Genomic DNA, 18,411 nt, shown 5'->3' on the forward strand with positions numbered 1-18,411 from the left:
GGATGAGGTTAAGAAGTTTTCAGGGGTCAAGTGGATGCAGCTAGCACAGAACCGGGTTAAGTGGAGAAATATGGGAGAGGCCTTCGCCCTGCAGTGGGTATAGTCAGGCTGATGATGATGATGATGAATACCTTTAGTGATTGAATTTCTTCTGCGGTGTCACAGATTGTTTTCTTCTCTAGAACTCCATGAGGTACCTTCGGTGATTGAATTTCTTCTGCCAAGTCAAACAGTATTTTTGAATCTATTGTTTTATCCCCGAGGAAAGTAAGCTTCCCCATGAAATAGTCTTCTCACTTGTTCAAGGATTACAATCACCAGTCCTTTCGCGCAAGCTGCTCCTTGCATTCCGTTACCCCGTGCAAATGCGAAGTGCCTGTGGTGATCTGATAAACAATTAATACGCGCAAAGAGTATACTCGCGTATCAGAAGCGCGTTGTAGCGAGGTTGATTGTTGTACCTCTCTTTATCTGTTGATGCTCTAGCGTTAATTTTTCAGCAAAATCTCCCCAATGATTATTTTATTTAGGGGAGAATTAAGTTTCCATCTTGGATTAATGAACACAAAAAAAAAAAAAGCGGCAGAGCAAGAAAGCTCGTTAATGAGATCGTATAGACCATTTCCAGCGCGTAAAAATCAGGGCTGTGTATAGGACGTGGAGTTGGGACAAGAGAGTTAATAGAAAAGGGGGGAAGACAACAAGTATGCGACCGCCGTTGTCAGTTGTGCTGGTAACTCAGTACGGAGCTCGCTTTGTGCTTAAACGCAAGACTCCCATCCATTCGTGACAATAGCTCCGCGCAGCCAAAGCGGACCCTGTCCTGCTCCAGCATCTTCGCGCCGCGAGCGACACACCGGGGGTCGCGACAAGCAGCCAGCGAGCAGCGCCCGGAGGCGCCTGGCAAGCCAGCGCCTCCGGCGAAAAGCGTGGAAACAAATAAGGAAGAAAGGGAGGAGGGCGCTAGAACAGTCTGCCGAGTTCTTTTGTTGCTCGATGCACACCGTTGCGACACTGTGGCGAAGTGCAAGTCTCCTCCGTGGCTTCTTATGCTGCGTAACCCCGGCGCGAAGCGTACCCGAGCAAAACAGCCCGAGGGAAACTGACGTGTCACCCTGATGCTTGCGTGTTTGGAACCTGTAGCCTGCTAGGCAGTACATTGGCTAAGATAAATAGAGGCAACGTTGAACTTAAAGGATAAAAAGAAAGAAAATAAAACGTAGATGTGAAAGCCATTTCCTGAGCATACGGTGAACAATGGCGGTCTATTATTGTGTTCTTAGAAACTTTTTTCGATATTAGTCGACGAATGTCAGTGCTCTGTAAGCTGTCGCAAACATAGTTGGAGATTAGATCGCTGAGTGATATAGATGGTTGGCAGGAGTAAGATCGCATTCTCAACAAGCTATCTTTTATTTAGAGTTTATTGGTCCGCCGGTTGAGTGGACTCAGTAAAGGCCTAGTCGAATTACTGATCAAATAATTCAATGATCTGAAAGCGGTCAAAGCTCGATTTACGAAGCCCAGTTTTAACGAAGATATCCCGATTCCCCCCCCCCCCCCCGCCCCTTTTTTCTTTACAGACTCCATAAAGTCCAATGCTTTGACTAAGTCAAAATAAAGAAACCAATTTCGCAATATTTCCCCACTTAGCGAAGCTTTTTTTTTTCGAAAAACGAAGGTGAAAAAGTGTCCATTTTGGCGTGTTCCTGTACAAAATGCCCAGGCATTATTGACTGAGCCAACGACAATATTGCAGGGCATCGTCGTCACGCTTTACCAAGCCTTGCCGTGCAAGACGAGGTTGATAATTTTGAGATTTATGGGTAATAGATGCCGCTACACCATAGAATCGAATTTATCGAATTAAATGACCGAGAATTGCTTCACTCCGTTTAAAAAAGTTCCCCATTGAACGAAATAATATGCATGCCTCTCCTCAGCTTCGTTAAACCAAGTTTTAACTTACGAATCAAACTAGTGATTGGCGATGCTGACCTATGGCGAACTAAGCGTAAACATCGCAGTTTAATGCAACGAACATTAACATTTGACATTTTTTCTGCAGGCCTATGGCGAATGAAATGAGTTCTGGAGCGGTTCACCGTGTGATCAGTCAATTAGCATATTCATTGTTTAATTTGGGGGCTGCTAATTGTACTTTTTGTTCAAATGGGATCAAATACAAATGGTGTATCTTGAATGTAGCAGAGCAAAAAACAAGGGCATGAAATAGAGAGAAAACAGGCGCTAAGTTGCAACCAAAATTTATTGAACAAAACAGGAAACATAGACAAACCAAGCAACACCGCAAACCACTGAATCTCCGATAAGCAGGAAGCAAAAAATGAGTCACAAATTCCGGTCTAGATAATCCTACTTGTTGCATGTTAGCGATTCTCGGCTGACTAACACACTCGTCACCTAGTCGTACAATGTGTTCAGCTTCAATGATTTCCCGGTTGATTTGCAATGAATAAACAGCAAAAATTCGTGTAGCTGAAAGAATCAGAAAGCAGGCAGTTCATTCCTTACAATGCACAGACTGGGGTGCACTATAGCTGCCGAGTGTAATAGCGTAGGTAACAATTTATAGAATACGAATGGTATAGTGAATATTCGGATCGAGTACCGGATATCCACACCAATGCGATTCTCGACTAGTGCTGTGGTGATTGAAAGGTGTATCGGGATAGTTTGATGTCACGAAGTGCGAATAAAATATGTAAAAAGTTAAACGAAACATCCAAATAAGTCTTCAGCCTTCACATTCTTCGAAAGTTCTAAGAAGCCCGCGTAATTTTTTGAAAGTAGGTTGCTTAATTTGCTTCCGAATCAGTAGCACTGAATGAGCATTCATAAGAAGAAAAAAAATTCTTCCCTTTTCGTTTACGATGCCGGGGAAAACCAGCAACGTTTCTATTTTAGCCTTAATTATGTAACGACTTCTGTTGAGAGTCTCGCACTGCCTGCCCGATATGAGTGGATGCGCAATTTCCTCACAAGGTCCGTCTATACTTAGGCCCACAGAGTCGTTCGAAACTGACGTCTCCGAACTTTCTAACTTTACCTTCTGGTAACCTAATGAGCGGAAAGGCGATAAACTTTGTGGGTGGGGGCCGCGAAGTCAAAAAAGGGCTCCAAACGCCTCGAGGTAAATGAAGCAAAACGCCATGCCGCGAGAGAAAGGAGGAAAGCTCCTTCAACAAGTTGGCAGCCGAAGTATATTCGAGAGACGATAGCGCGATAGAGCGCGCACTTCGGCCCCTGAAACTTTCTCGACTTAAAGCAAACAGCACAACCTGACACAGGAACGCGCTTTTCCATCAAGCGCCCACTGGGCCTCAATCAGCCGCTCAACAACAACATATTTGCAGAAATGTTTTTCCCGCGCATAGGCAAATCCCATTTTGGACAAGCGCACGTAGAAGCACGAATGTTCGTGTGCGAAGGGCGCTCGAAGCGGAAGATGAAAGGCGCTTTAACGCGATAGAAATTATACGGATGGGCTTCCTCTGAATGCTTAACATCTCTTCTACCCGGCAAGCACAAAGGCCGCGGCAGCGCACGACGTGAATTAAGCGAGATAAAAAAGGAAAGAGAAAAGCGAACGCATAATTCTTCCGCGACTACCCCCTCCTCTTCCCGCGATATGTATACTTGTGTGTGAAACTCGGGCAAAGAGAAATCTGCCTTTTAACGCAGGCCACGTCGTCCTGCGCAGCGAGGGGAGAGAGGTAGGGGGAGAAGGGGTGTGCGCGATCAAAAGCAATGATCGCCCCGGGCTCTTGGAGGCCGAGCCGACGGGGCTCGCTGCTGGCAGATAAAGCACGTCAGAGCCAGGTGTCTTTTTATCCGTCAACCACGCTCTTCGCCCGAGACTGGGCCGCAGACGCCCCAGGCTCTCGGAGCGACAACGTCGTCGTCCTTCTTTTCTCTTACATGGTTCTTGGCTCTTCCTTTTTTTTTTTTTCTCATTTCTTCGAAGCTCTTGTCTCGGTCCGTTCGCTTCGTTAGCCATGTCTTTATTTATGCTTTTATTTTTATTCCCCACGGCACACTACTTGTCGCTTTATAGATTAAAGGTATGCGATCGTGGCATAAAAGCTTAGCCTGCTGCGTTGGCGTTCATTAAACGCTGCTCCTTTTTCTTGAAGGCCTCGCGTGATGCTTTGTCAGACGTGATTTTGTGCTGATTTCTTTATTGATTTTTTAACTCGGAGACTCACATAGGGATGTTGGAAAGCACCAGTTGAAAGTCATTTTACGAGCCGTTGACAATCGTGTGCCAACATTCCGGTCAATCTCGCTTGCACGTGAGACTGAAACTAGCGCTTCAAAAGAGTCCTGCAAACCGCGAGGCTGGCAGTACTTTCGTGTAGGTACACGATGGGTCAGGTTCGCACACTACGCGTACGGGATGCTGGGCTTGTTCCGACGACATCCGGTGCCCTTGTCAGTTCTCTTCCGCCTCTTAGTATTTGTGTTAAGTTTGCTCATAAAATTTTTTTTCCTCTTTAAATCCCAACAACTCCGTCATAGCACTTTCTTCATAGCTTTTAACGTCGTACTTTTTAGGTTTCATGCACGGCGTTACTTCGTTCGCTTCATTTGTTTGCAAAATGTAATCGCCTTTTATTCATTTTTCAAGAATATTGTGTGAAGTGCCGACTTTTCAGTCCAAATACTTTGGAATCTCACGCTGCTTTGTGACCTTCGCGAGCTCGTTGCATGTATCAAGAAATGTTATTCTCCTCATTTTTATCTAGAAAAGTCTTCCACATCTGCAGTCACTAATGGCACCCACAGATGTGATCATCCGTGTCGGATTTTATTAGAATATCAGCAAGGCATTTTGTGCTGGCCGTAAAACTAAGACGCAAGGCATATCCGCTTCACATGTACCCCGCCGGGGTGGCGCAGTGGTTACGGCGCTCGACTACTGTTCCCAAGGACGCGGGATCGAATCCCGGCCTCGGCGGCAGCTTTTCGATGGAGGCGAAAAGCAAGGCGCCCGTGTGCTGTGCGATGTCAGTGCACGTTAAAGAACCTCAGGTGGTCGAAATTTCCGGAGCCCTCCACTACGGCGTCTCTCATAGCATGAGTCGCTTTGGGACGTTAAACCCCACAAACCAACCAACCGCTTCACATGACTACACCATAAGGAAACTACGTTATATCGGATGTAGGCAGTGAAAATTCTTACAGGAACATAGCTTTCTACTTTCTATTGTTGCTGCCCGTCAAGTTAGACGGCCATCATTATTTGATGCACCAAGTGGGATCTCACGAAAGGAGATACTAGCAGAAAAAACGACAGCTTTTTGTTGCGAGTTTGTACTACATTACTATACGCCGTGCTTAGATGCTTGACCAGCTAGCGTGGTTCATTACAGTGGCCTCCGGGCCACCAAGAGTGTTCACTCCTTAATCGTGTTATACTCTACCGATTTTCGACCCACAATCTGGCATCTAATTAGACCTGGTCTTGGTGCGCGCTACACGAGCGGCACGTATCTCGCATTTCCCTTTCCTCCACTCCCTCGCCTTCGACATCGCACAGTCGCCAACCAACAAGCCTCGCGCGCACATTTTGCTGACTAGGTTGTTGACGCTGTTACGTTCCCCTCGGGCTGCCGCATGGCACCCTGTTTCGAGGGCCTCGCCCAGACGCGGCGTTGTTTTCAGGGAGGCCCCTTTTTCTCCACAAGAGGAGCGCGTAGCGATGTGCCTCCCTCTTCCATCTTCGTTCTCTCTTATCTCTGACCGCGCGCGTAATTTATCATCATCTCGCGCCGCGACCACGGACGCCTTCAAAACTCGCGGATCTTACCCCTAATCCTCGTTTTTGCCGGGGGCTTACTTCGCCGCATCGAGTGTTTTATCTTCTCTTCTTTTGCGTCACCTCTTTCACAAAAGAGGCTCCAACAGTCGTTCGCTCTCGTACACCTATATACTCTAGTTGTATCCGCACTCTTATTTCTAACCTTTTTTTCTTTCTCTCTTCTTTCTACGCTCGCGCTGATTCCTCATCTCTGCTCCACCAGAGAGATCAAGTTTGGCGAAAACGCCGTAGTCGTTAGCAGGACATCGCTACTTCTTCCCCCTACTCTCATTTCTCCCCACCTTCTTATGTTTGTTTTCATTCTTCAGACATATATTCCGTCGTTATGGCGCGTTTTCCCCAATTTCTCCAACGCAAGCATGAACGCACCCAGACGCGTAGATACAAGCGTGCGGTCTAGAGAACGAACAGAGGGAGAGAGAGAGAAAAAAAAAGAAAAAAGGACACGCTCACAAAAAGAGACTCTACACAAGGATATCTTTCGGTCGGTTCTGCTCCGAGGCGACATCTACCAGACGCCGCGTGGACCCCCCCCTCTACCACCTATAGCTGCATGGTCGAGAGCCACCGCAGAAGCTCCCAAAGCCTCATAGCCTCCACGCGGTGCTGTGTCCACTTTCTTCGCTCGTTTCTAGTCCACATATAGCCTCTTTTTTTTCTCTCTTTCTCTCACTGTTCATTTATTTTTTGTGCGGAATAAGCAGGAACGTATCGCATGACTGCCTCTGGTCCTCTTGCTGTTCCTTCACGACCGTAATAGGCTCACTGCGGACGTTTTGCTCGGTGGAACTCGGTCTTCCCTCCCGGGACCTCAGTGAAAATCGCTCCATGGTTCGACGGCCCACAAATGTACGGTCGGCCGATATACTTTTTCTTCGAGACAGGGAATCTGCGGAAAGGCTGGCGTCCGCGTCTTCCTTTCTTGCAGACCTTTTTATTCCCCGCGGCCACCAGTTTTATTCCCTCGTCTATTTCCTTTATCTCGAAGCCACCTGAACTTTTCAAACTCATTGTTATGTGTCATTAGCGTTAAAGCTTGGCTCAGAGCATCGTTGGGCGCCGTTGGCTTGTCCCCGTGCTATAGGAAAAAAAAAAAAAAAAAAGAAAGTAATTCCAACTATGAGTTTTTTTTTTGTTTTTTTTTGTCACCCTCCTTTGCTATGAGGTTGTTCTTGAATGTCCACCATGTTTTTGTGCCTCGTCAATGCTTAACATGAAGCTTTAGTTCAGCCGTTTTGTATTTATTGGTATTGGAGTAAAGCAATCACGCATAATGGGTTTATACGTTTCAGTCGAATGATAATGTGTGCCTTAGGTCTTCGGAGACAACCCAGCTATGATGAATCTTGGATTGAAATGAAAATGGCCTGAGGCCAGTCACCTTTGATCCTGGCATGTCCGCGTGCTATGTTAAACTTTTTGTTTCGGTAATGCTTTAAGTGAAAGAACTCAGTCCATCAAAACTTTGCGCATCATCTGAATGGTCGCAACCCGTCAGTCTGTGAGCATAATTATTCCATTTATTTTGAATCCAAAATATAATTTATGCGACCAGAAAATGTGTAAAAGTTCGAAAGTCCGTTGTGATCAACTTAAAAATCGACGGTCTGCCAAAGTATCTTCAGGCGTTCATGATCTTTTCAGCAGAAGCCAATACAAGACAGCCAATAAATGTTGCATCCATTCGTCAGAAGTTATTGTCATGTATTCTCTGATAAGTGAGTAGTATTGCGTCTCTAAGTTAAGTGCGCAAAATATTGATTGATTGCATAGCTGCTGTGCGCAGGAAAACATTTGCACTTGGGCACTGAAAGACCAGTTTTATACGAGCATTCGGTCCCACTGTTACAGGCGCATGGTGGCATCGGTGAGCAACGATGTTCGAGCCCTTTTGCTGTTGCCGCTTTCTTCAGACAGTTCCTCGGCAACTAATAAATCGCAGTGTGCTGCGCAACTTGTCATCTGGTACCCCCCACTTAATTATAAAACTGTCCACGGGTCTGACTAGCGTTAACGGGTTCCGCCTGCCGGACACAGGCCTGCAGGCTACCCTTGCGGCTACGCTCGTTCGCGTACACGCCCTTTACCACTCGCGTAATCACTGATCCTCTAAATTATTCGTCATGTATTATCTTGCACATCCTTCGAAGACGTATTTTCTAGCACTTATTAGGACACAGGGGACAAAAAGAACACATGCGAACAGGATGTGTTCTTTTCGTCTCTTGTGTCCTAATAAGCGATAGGAAATATCCTTTTGAATGCTTTTCCACTCGCTCAACTTTCCGCCCTAATTTGTACATTCCTTTTAGCATACCACATACCGCTCTACCACATTATGTAACTGTCCACCCGACATCGATATCATGCCCCACATGAACCAACGTGTACAGGCGTGCCGCCTATAGAGACAGAGCGTTTGACTCGGGGTTCAAGGGTACGGGAGTGTTATATATCCATCTCATCCTCCCATCTCAAACAATATTCCCGGGTAAGTAGCTCTTACCAGATTGGCCGTGCCACGCGGTTTCGTGACGTCGCGATACCGAGGGCCAATCAGTGTCTGGCCGTGTCAATTATCCCCTGCCAGAGCCACGCTTGTTGGTTTTCAGTCACTAGGCCGAAGGCGAACTTTGTGGAGAACGAAGCCTTAAACGTTTAAAGGTTAATACTGTTAAATATGCCTTATACACACTGACGTTCGGCTTTGGGACGTTTCAGACACGCAAGGTCTGTCCGCAGAATAACCAGCATTTTTTTTTTCTTTTAATGTGCCGCAGGTCCTAGCCGGAGTGGATATTCATGCCTGCCAAGTGTGTTTCCTATGTAGTGTACACAACGATGACGCTCTATTCGAACATTGGGTTAGGAGGTGTCAATCTTAGTTTTAATACTTTCCGCACAAGCATTGTGGACAAATCGAATGACGCCCTTTCGTATTGAAAAACGTGTGACCTCCGCAGTTTTCTCGAAATACATGGGCAGACTAGTGTAGCAAGGAACACGCACGCAAAAATATACTGGCAAACTTGTATTTAAAAAAAAAAAGAAAATAAACACTACCTTTCTCAGATGAGGCGACCCCTCTATTCAATTTTGTTTTTTGTTTTTTTCTGGCGTATATATTCATACCGGGTACACCAAAGTGACAAAGGCCACGCATACTAGCTTACTGTTCCCTCTGAGGTGATAAATCATACCGTGCGCGGATGAGGCAAGCGCAATTTCGTCCCGTCCTCGCTAATGATGGCACCCCGTGAGCTCACAATATTGCTCTCATTCACCAGTCCAGTAGGCGTATATAACTGCCGTCTCCTGGCTTCTGCCGAATATTGGCTTTTCCTCCTGGAGAATGTCGCGAAATCTGCGCTGTTTTGTTTGCTCGACACCCTTCATGCGTAGTTTTTAAGTCTGTTCTGGTAATCTTTTCGGTATGCATACTCACAACGCAGTCTTTCATTTTAGGGTGTTACCTCTTTAGCTCACTCCTTGTTCTCGTGTCGTCGTCGTTCGCAACGCATCTCAATCGGTTGGAAGGTGGTAAACGGGGAGAAGGTATTTCAGCTCTCCACCTTCAGAGGAGATGGGGAAGAGAAATGGGTGTGAGTAGAGCGGTAGCCGGGTGGTTTGAATATCCGTCTCGGCTTTGGGAGGTGTTTGGTCGGGAACCTATCAAGAGAGGGGGGCGGGCACAAGCGTCCCCTTTGTCCGGCTCCTTGCTTTCTTAATTATGGGTGCGTTCATAAGAGGCTCCGCTAACCCTGCTGCTCCTTATCTGGGAAATCCAGTTTAGAGCACCTCAGCTTGTGAAGGTCGTTCTTGTTGTCGTGCTCACATGAGGATCCAAATTCAAGTTGGCATGCTCTAACCGGCGCGGATAAGCAGACGGGCGAGTTAAATGAGTTACAGTTAAGACTTTGTACAAAACGTTTACTGAAAAGCACAACGGCAGTGCTGGCAGTCCAGGACAGTTCAGATTCAATACCGATTGTTGGAGTTTGTTAGACAAAGAGCAGAACAAATCTGTCCGAAATCAGCCGCTATCACACCACATGTCATGTTCTCGACATTCGCATTACACTCCTGTAATCCAGCTCCACCCCTCCCACACTTTGTCACTCTCATGCCTCAACCTTCATCAGGAGATAGCATGCTAGGCTCACCACCAGGCAGATATCTCCTGCTTCCATTAAAATCTCTCTTCTCTATTTCTTGTAAGCAATCTGTGCTTTTTTTTTCATACTCAAAAACCTCTCTATTGTATGCCAAAGAATTTTTTATTTTACAAAATTTGATGCTGCAGTTCGTCCACGGAGGATTTACAGCACCCCAGGGAAGACAAATGAACACGAGAGAAATGCTGCCTTTGTCCCCGGCGATGACGACGGAAACAGGAGTGAGCTTGAAAGTAATGGGCTCGCAGGTTAACCCATGTCACTGCTAGATCGCCCTACTGCATTGCGTTCGTTTACCCCGCTGGCTCTTAACGAGATCTCCTTCGAGACAGATGCATTTCTCGGGTTTGTCATTCGTTCTTGTAATTGCGGGGATTCACATCTATCCTCCATGTGAGATTAAGCTGTGTTTGGGTCGAGATAAGCTCGCAGCTGTAACATGTATTACAGAGCAAGCTACAGAAGGGACACTCGCACGTTCGGTGCCCGCAGATGTACACAGGATAAGTTCAGGCTCATAGCGGGGATAGAAGGGTCTTTCTCTGCACCGGCACGCACCTGTTCATCTTTGCAGATGAACAGACGAGCGGGTGGTCGGAATGATACATCAGTGGACCTGGAACGGGGAAGTCAATATGTAACCCATAATTTATATTTCATTATATGGATTTGTTGCGCAGCGGATTTAAGACGGGATTTGACAGTGTGGGTACGTTCAACGGTAGTATCTGCGTTACAGTAGTATCTGTGCTAGGGACTTTCTTCATGTGGAACAGCGTCGCGATTGTAATATCTCATAACTTGAGACTCTCTTTTTTTTACACAACGACGGGAAGTGCTATGGCTCATGTTGGTGATACGCAAGGGGACGGAAGAGGCAGCACATTGTGGGGTTGTGCGATCGAGATTGACTCAGACGTGGATACAGTCAACTGGGAGAAAGGAAACGCGTTGTACAGCTGCATCTTCTGTGGCATGGAAGAGGACAAAAATTGTTCAGGCTTGTAGGAATGAGTCCTTCCTATTATACCGAACAGGCAGAGTGTGCTTCACTGCGCAGCTGTCATTTCGTGCGTGTTATCCTTCGCAAAGTAAATTATTTGGATGAATGTATACATAGGGGCCGGTAAAAACTAACGACACGCCGGACGCGTTTGGATGCTAGCGGCTTATATGCGCGCAATAATAGCTCGTCAAATATTATGATAGCTAGCATGAGCAGAATGAGACTAATACGAAGTGGGCTCTTGAATGCTGGCTTGAAGCTTAAACTAAATTAAGCATAAAAACTACGACGAGTCACAAACGCGAACACACCTATATATGTGCCGGTAGACCTCGGAAATGCAACAGAGCCTTCAAGCCATATGGGATCGACAAGAAGCGAGTTCGGTTCCCTGCGTCATTCTTTCAAGCGGCGACAGCTAGCATCCATACGTAGACGAACTGATGCGCAAGGTAGTAAAAAGCAGCCATTGCGTACCTTACTTTGGGATAAAAGCTTCATTGGCATGTCATTTGGTTTGGTTTGGTAAAACTTTATTTCCCACAGTAGGGATCCTGTCGGACACTCGGCTAGGCGCCAGGTGTAGAGGGCAGCTCCCACGTCGGCACAGAGAGCCCGAAGCTCTCCGCCGCCGCGCGGGCCTCCTGGACAGCCCGAAGCTGATCATGTAGTGAAGCACTTTTTAAAACTTTGTCCCAACGTTCCTTGTTCTTGGCGTAGGCGTCGCTCGATGCACAACCACACAGCATATGGTTTAAGTTTCATGCATGGACTGTCTTTAACAGCCTGAAAAACAAAAATTGTTACTTGCTTTACTATAAGTGTTGCACCCCTTGGTATCGTGAAGTTCTTTTCCCCGTTTGACGAATTGAGGCAGAATAATCGTTAGCACGCACTGATAAACGAGCTGGTTACTCGAGTTTGAGAGCCCGCGATAGAGTTGTTAATAAGAAACAAGAAAGACAGCAGAGCCATTTTAATCATTTTTGTCACAAATAAATGCTATCAAAAGCTTACTGCAGTGGCTACAACGCCTTGCTTTTTCTTCTGGCATCATATAACCAGCGCACTGCTTTCTTCCTCATTATGAAAGAATGCTGATGCGCGTGTCTTTAGCAGTTATTTATGCATTTACATTACTGTATTCAGTTGGGCGAAACTTCAAGAAACCTATCCGTTTAGTGTTGTGTAGTGTAGCTGCCATCTTTCAGGAGGCATCCGCCCACTGCTCTTCTTACTTTCGCCCTCCCTCCATTTCCGCCCTCCACAATCCACTTTCATCTTACAGAAGCTTCGCCCACTACCTATAACCAACATCTACTCCCCTGCACCAACATCGCACACAACCGTATTATCCAAAAAGCTGCCTTCCATCCGAAACATGCTTCACGAAAGCATCAGCATCCCACCTACAGAACACCCTACCCTTCACCCATTCTCTCACCTGCATCCTACAGTGGAGACACCTCACTCGAAATACAGACGGTATGTTATAACTCAAAAGCATAAAGATGCAACCAATGCTATTAATGCAGGTGTCTCACATCACACAATATAATTGCCACCACAGTTTCGAACCTTTTACCAAACACTTCGTGACATTCGAAGCGAATAGTATGCTGTAGTAAAGCGACATGACAGGGCCTATTCTTCTTTATCGGGCTGCAATCAGCCTACCCAATCACACGTAGTCACAAGCATACAAAACGAAGTGAATCCACAGCACGCAGCCATGAGGACACATCTTCTCTCTGGCCTAGAAGAACAAGAATAGGCCAATGAACAAAAAAAAAAAAAAAACTAAATATCCAGGAAAAAATCGCAGCCCTAACTCTCGAAACAGTAGGGAGAGTGCCTGCTAAATGAGCCGGTGAGTAACCACCCGCACCGGTGTGTCCGGAGGCTAATCTGGCGGGCTCGCGACAAGCAGGCCGCTAACGAGAGCCCGGTCGTGGAGGGGAGAAGTGGCAGCAGAACAGTACTGCGCGACGCTTCTCGCCGTGCAACGGCCGTCACCGCAACAACTGTGGAGCCCTTCCGCGCCCTGCTCGTCCCGGACTCGCCAATTACTCGCCAGCTCTTGGTCGAATTACGGCCCGGGCTTCGAGATAGCGGAACAAGAGAACGAGAAAAGCGCTTAAGGCCGATAGGTATAGAAGTGGGAGTAGTATAGGGAAGAACGGGAGGGGGGGGGGGGGGGGGGGCAGGGGCTCAAGAGGTGAAGGGGGAAGCAGGGAAGGCGAAACGGTGTTCCTGCCACCGCTTATCGGCCAACCCTGACAAACACTCTGGCTCCTCTGGTGGCGTTTCGCGCTTTCCGCTCACTTTCTCTGTCTTCCTCTCCCTAGTTTCGCTGCGCAGCACGCGCGTGACCTTCCAGCGGGCGCAAATACGATACATCTCGGGATTTCCGGGATGCCGCGAGAACAGGAGCGCACTGGGCCGTTATCTCGGCCCCCGCAGCCGCTGTTGCGGGTCTCGCCCCCGAGACGCGCCACTGCGCCCTCCGCGACAACGGCAGAGCCCAAGAGCGGCTTCTGTGTCGGACAAGGGATCCGCGCGTGGCGACTGCGCCGTGAGAGGCGACGGAGCGCGTCTTGGCGACATTCTTGCGAGCACCCCTTGACACCAGGGTGGAAAAGCTGTGTGCCCCTGCTCGCTTGCTCCGCATACTCTCGCTGTTCGCCTTCCGTCCTTTACCTTTGTGATTGGTGGTGAAGAAAGGGACTGCGTGGCGATTGCCTCACTCTCGAAAGACCTATAAACCGTGTCGTGGGGCAAGGGATGATGCATACAAAAACAAAAACGGCAGTTTTTTTAAATCTTAGCGTTGAGCATCCTTTCGGCTACAATCAGTGATGGGCACTAGCTGGCTTCACTGCTTCAGCCTTTCCTTCTGCGTGCGAAAAGTAAACAATTCGGGTTGCTACCAGCGCCCAGAGGACAAATAAAAAAAGAAATAAAATGAACCCGTTAGACGAGCATCTTTTTTGAAACGGCCACTAAGGCGACGGCTACCGAAACGGAACCAGATGGTTGGCATCAAGTTTTTCAGCTGCCCAGATCTCCCTCCGTAAAACACAAAGTTCTGCATCTCTTGATCCTGCATTTAGCCCCAAAGGGCAACAAGAAAGCAAAATCAGGAACAGGCCTTAGCTCACAATGCTTCATAAGTTACGTTTGCATTTGCTGCTTTCATGCCAATTTCTTTTTCGTTACTTTGCATCATCTTCCCTCGCTTTTTTAGCTCTCCAGTATTATTTTCTTTGGTTCTTATGTATACCACCGCTGGGTAGAGCCGACTGTGATGGGAGCGCTGTAGAGGCAAGCGTTGCTCGGTGCGTTGCACCCCATCGCGTTCATGCTTGGTCCCCGTGGTAGGGGCGCGTTCCGCTCCGAAGCGCCGCCGCAAGGTGCACCCAATCTCGTCGCGCCATTCGCACCCGTGCTACCTTCGAAAAACAACGTTCAGAAATCCGGAGAAAAGAAATTCGTTCGCTATGGGTGTAGTCAGAGGACCTGAAGAAGAACTTTCCAATGGGGCTTTGTTTCGCTGTATTTTTTTCTTTATGCTCTGCAGCTGACTGATATTTTTCTTTCAGTTGTGTTTATTTTAATAATGGCCATAATGCACGTGTACAAAACTGCTTCAGAAGTTAAAGTGTTGCGCAAAGGCGTGATTCCTAGCGGAGCTGACAACTCCCGAAAGAGTTCTCGATTTTTTTTTTCTCGATTTCGCAAGCTTCGAACAAAGTTGCGTGGCTTGTTGAAAGGAAATAGTCACTGCTTGCGTTTATTTGCGTCGCTAGCTGTCATCGCTTTCTGTTTCTAGAGGATATATACGCAACTAGTCGCATGGTGCTTAGGTTTTATCATTTATTCACCATATGAGGCGACTACTATATATCGCCTTCCAATATAGCTCCGAAGAGTGCTATTGTACCTCTGGAAACAAGCAAATGACACCTACAATGTGCTTGGTCACTTTATTCATTGTAATCCGCTTCATTCGAAATAACAAGCTGGAGCTTTGTGCAGTGAACTATGGTTACAGCTCATGTGTCTTCCGATCAATCTTGTTTTATTTGCTTGACCGGGTGTCTTACTCCGCGCGCGCGCGCGCACGCACGCACACACACACACGAATAAAAATATGGTGATGGCATATTTTTATTTTTTACGAAGGCGGCAGTTCCATAAACGAGGTCAAGAAAAACTTCCAGAGTCCAGCTTGCTCAGCCCTTCTCAAGTTGTCAATTTTTCAGCGCTCTCCAAGGCTGCTCCCACCAAGAGCCGCGGGCAGCGGCCGTCAGCTTTGTCGCACTTCCCCCAATTCTGCTTACGCTTCTTTCCCATGACGACACTCGTCGCAAAGTACTACCTGTACATTGCTGAGCGCATCTGAAAAAATCCGGCCGATAGTGAAACATTGTTAACGAACTCTAGACGCGGGAAAAGAAAGCCCCCGTCTGAAATCCTAGCTTTATTGCAATCCATTTCTTCATCATTTTGTTTCCTGTTTTCTTGAAAAGGAAAATGTCGATGAAGGAATTCCACCCGTTCTTTTCTGTCTCTTGAAGCGGCCCCATTGACCTTTCTTTTTCCAACGTGGCGTTTCCATTCTTGGTGCTACTTCGTCGCACCCAGAAAACTTGGTCGCGACGACAGCGAAGCTTCGGTTTCCGCTCAAAGTTCGCCGGAGAGAGCTGCGCACCTTGTAAAGAGGAGAAATTTTTAAGTGACTCACGTAGCAGCGAGCCGCGCCCTCAGCGCGGGCCACCGTGGATAAATTGGAGGGCAGCGGAGAGCCTTCATTGTGTAGCTGCCGCGCACCTCCTCTCTCTCTCCCTCTCCAGTCAGGATTTATTTTTTCCATTCTCTTCTTTTTTTTTTTTTCCTTTTCTCTATCACTTTTTTCGTTCTCTCGCTTGGCGTCTCTTCTCCCCTCATGTTTCCTCCACGTTTCCGGATCGGAAACTTTTTCCCAAGATTCCTCTTTGTGCTCTCGTCGTCCCTAGCGCTTCTTGCTTTTGTTTACTCTTCGCCCCGACGCCCAGGCAATTGTTCTACGCGCCCGGCGCTTCTTCGAGCTTCCGGTCTGTTAGCGTACCACGTCGCGTGGCGCAACCTAGCGCATGCGACAAGCAACGACAAGAGGAACAAAAATAAAAAGAGGAGACCCGTCAGTCGGTAAATTTTCCCTTTGTAGCTGACGTTACTAAGCAACAAAGAAAACTAAATAGTCCCGCATCGTGAAACGAGCTTTCACACTTCATCATGAGGCTGAACAACGCCTCTGCTGGTGACCATCCGTGCCTCAAGAAAGGCGCGTAACTAGAATTAGTGCCCCTTGCGCGAGAGCGCGGAGAAGCTTTGTTGTGTCCCCGGGGCGCTGCAAGCCGGGTTGAGAGTTTAGCTGCGGACGCAGGGTTGGAAGAGCGTGTCTTGCAGTGATAGCCAACCGTTAATCCCTCTCAAGTTATCGGCCTTGCGGGCTTGGGAGAAGTCGAATGCGAAGCCTGTTCGGGAAAGCGACAACCTGACGAGTTATCGCTTTTGTCCTGTTGGGCTGTTACGTAAAAGGGCTGCTCAATTTCCTTCCTGGAAAATGAGGTCTGTCATTTCTTATTGTTGTATTTTTGGTTTCATGACGCTGTGGATTATTAACTGACGAAGCACTAGGTCGTGCAGCTTCAAATATGTATTTATACATTCCTTAGCAAAACTCTAAGTTGAGAGAACATTTTTTTTTTTTTGCTGAGCTGACCGAAAATTGAGTTCAACAAGAACAAAAACACAAAGCCTCGGAGCATAAAATTAGATTTTACTATAACCATAAACGCAAGCAATGAAGGTTGTCAAATTTTCGGCGTAAATGGGATTTCCGAAGCCGACGTTGGTGCGTCACGTCTGTGCTAATTTCATTATTTACTTATCACTATATCCCCGTGAATGCGCTGCTAATATTAGGCCGCCCGCGATATTGGGTGCTCACAACTCTTCGCTGCTCTTGTTTATCTTCATTCAATATGCTCACAAAGTTCGAAATTAGTTTAATTTTTATTTTAATTACTTCAGAAGATTTCTCAGATGATTATCGTAAGAGCACAATTACCTGCGTTGCATTGTAAATCATTGTCATGAATAACATCATTTTTGGCGTTGTAACAAAACCCAGAGCCCAGGCTGAATCACATTTAAGTACAGCACGTGCTTTTACAACATTGTGCTAGAAACTTGAGTACTGAGACCACGAGGAAAAACAGATGATGGAAGTTAACGAATATGCTTTGTTTACATTGTTTTCACACAACTTGATTCGCAACAACATATAAGACAGTCCTACTTCACAGACATGATTATTGCTACAACAAGTAGTAGGATTGCAGCGCTCTCTTCAAAAAGAAAATGTGCAGGCGAGAACTAGGGACGTTCTCGAGACATAATATAGATCACAAATGGCCGTCATCAGCCGCCTTCAGAACACACCGAAGAGAAAAGTCTGCCCAACTCGCAACTTTCTTTGATAGCTTTTCTTTCATTTGCGATGCACGCGCCGAAAACAGGACAAACTGGATCACTTCACACTAAAGCACTTGACTAAAGAAAAATTCGCATTTTGAAAGAACAGTTTTTTCTGTATTTTTTTTTTCGCCAGCCTAAGTGCTCTGGACGACAGTAACTTCGTCTAGCGGATAAAAGCGTGCTATACATTAATCCTTTTTTGTCTGGCAGGCAGTACCAACTCTATGTTCGCGTTTCCGAAGACAGAGGGTCGGAGGGGAGGAGGGGGGTGGTGCGTAGGCGTGGAACAGGAAATAGCATAAAGGTGGAAGTAAGTGAAAAAGCTTGCTGCCTATAGTCATGGCACGGGGGGACGAGTCTGACGACGAACGCTTGAGTACATCATAAAACGAGCGCCAAGGATAAGCGTATATATATATATACTAAGCACCGTTTGGCGCGCCCGCGTACCCCAGAGATGCGCGAGCGATATTCCCTTTCCGGTGATTTCAGTGTGTTAGGAAGAATCCGTTTCAGTCTTACAGGAAAGACAGGCGTCGTAAAAAAGACGGGCAAGTATACGCACGCAGGATACGAAAGACGAAAAAAAAGACGCTAAGCAGAACGGATGAAGTGGCGTGTGTCGAAGGGGGAAAGCAAGGACAAATAAAAGGTGAGATAAATAACGCTTGCGTCCGAAGGGCTGGTATATGAGGAAAAACAGCCAGGGCTGGCTCCCTACTAGTTGCCGCGCGGGTCCTCAAAGTGGAAGAGACAGCGCTTGTGCGGGCACAAAACTTTTTTCACTCGCCCGACGCGGAAGCCAAACAGGTACAAAATACTGACAGGTGGTAAGTATCAAGTGAAGCGGCAGACAAAGT

The sequence above is a fragment of the Amblyomma maculatum genome, chromosome 6, assembly GCF_055883805.1.
Source record: "Amblyomma maculatum isolate TAMU_Amacu chromosome 6, ASM5588380v1, whole genome shotgun sequence".
Taxonomy (NCBI): domain Eukaryota; kingdom Metazoa; phylum Arthropoda; class Arachnida; order Ixodida; family Ixodidae; genus Amblyomma; species Amblyomma maculatum.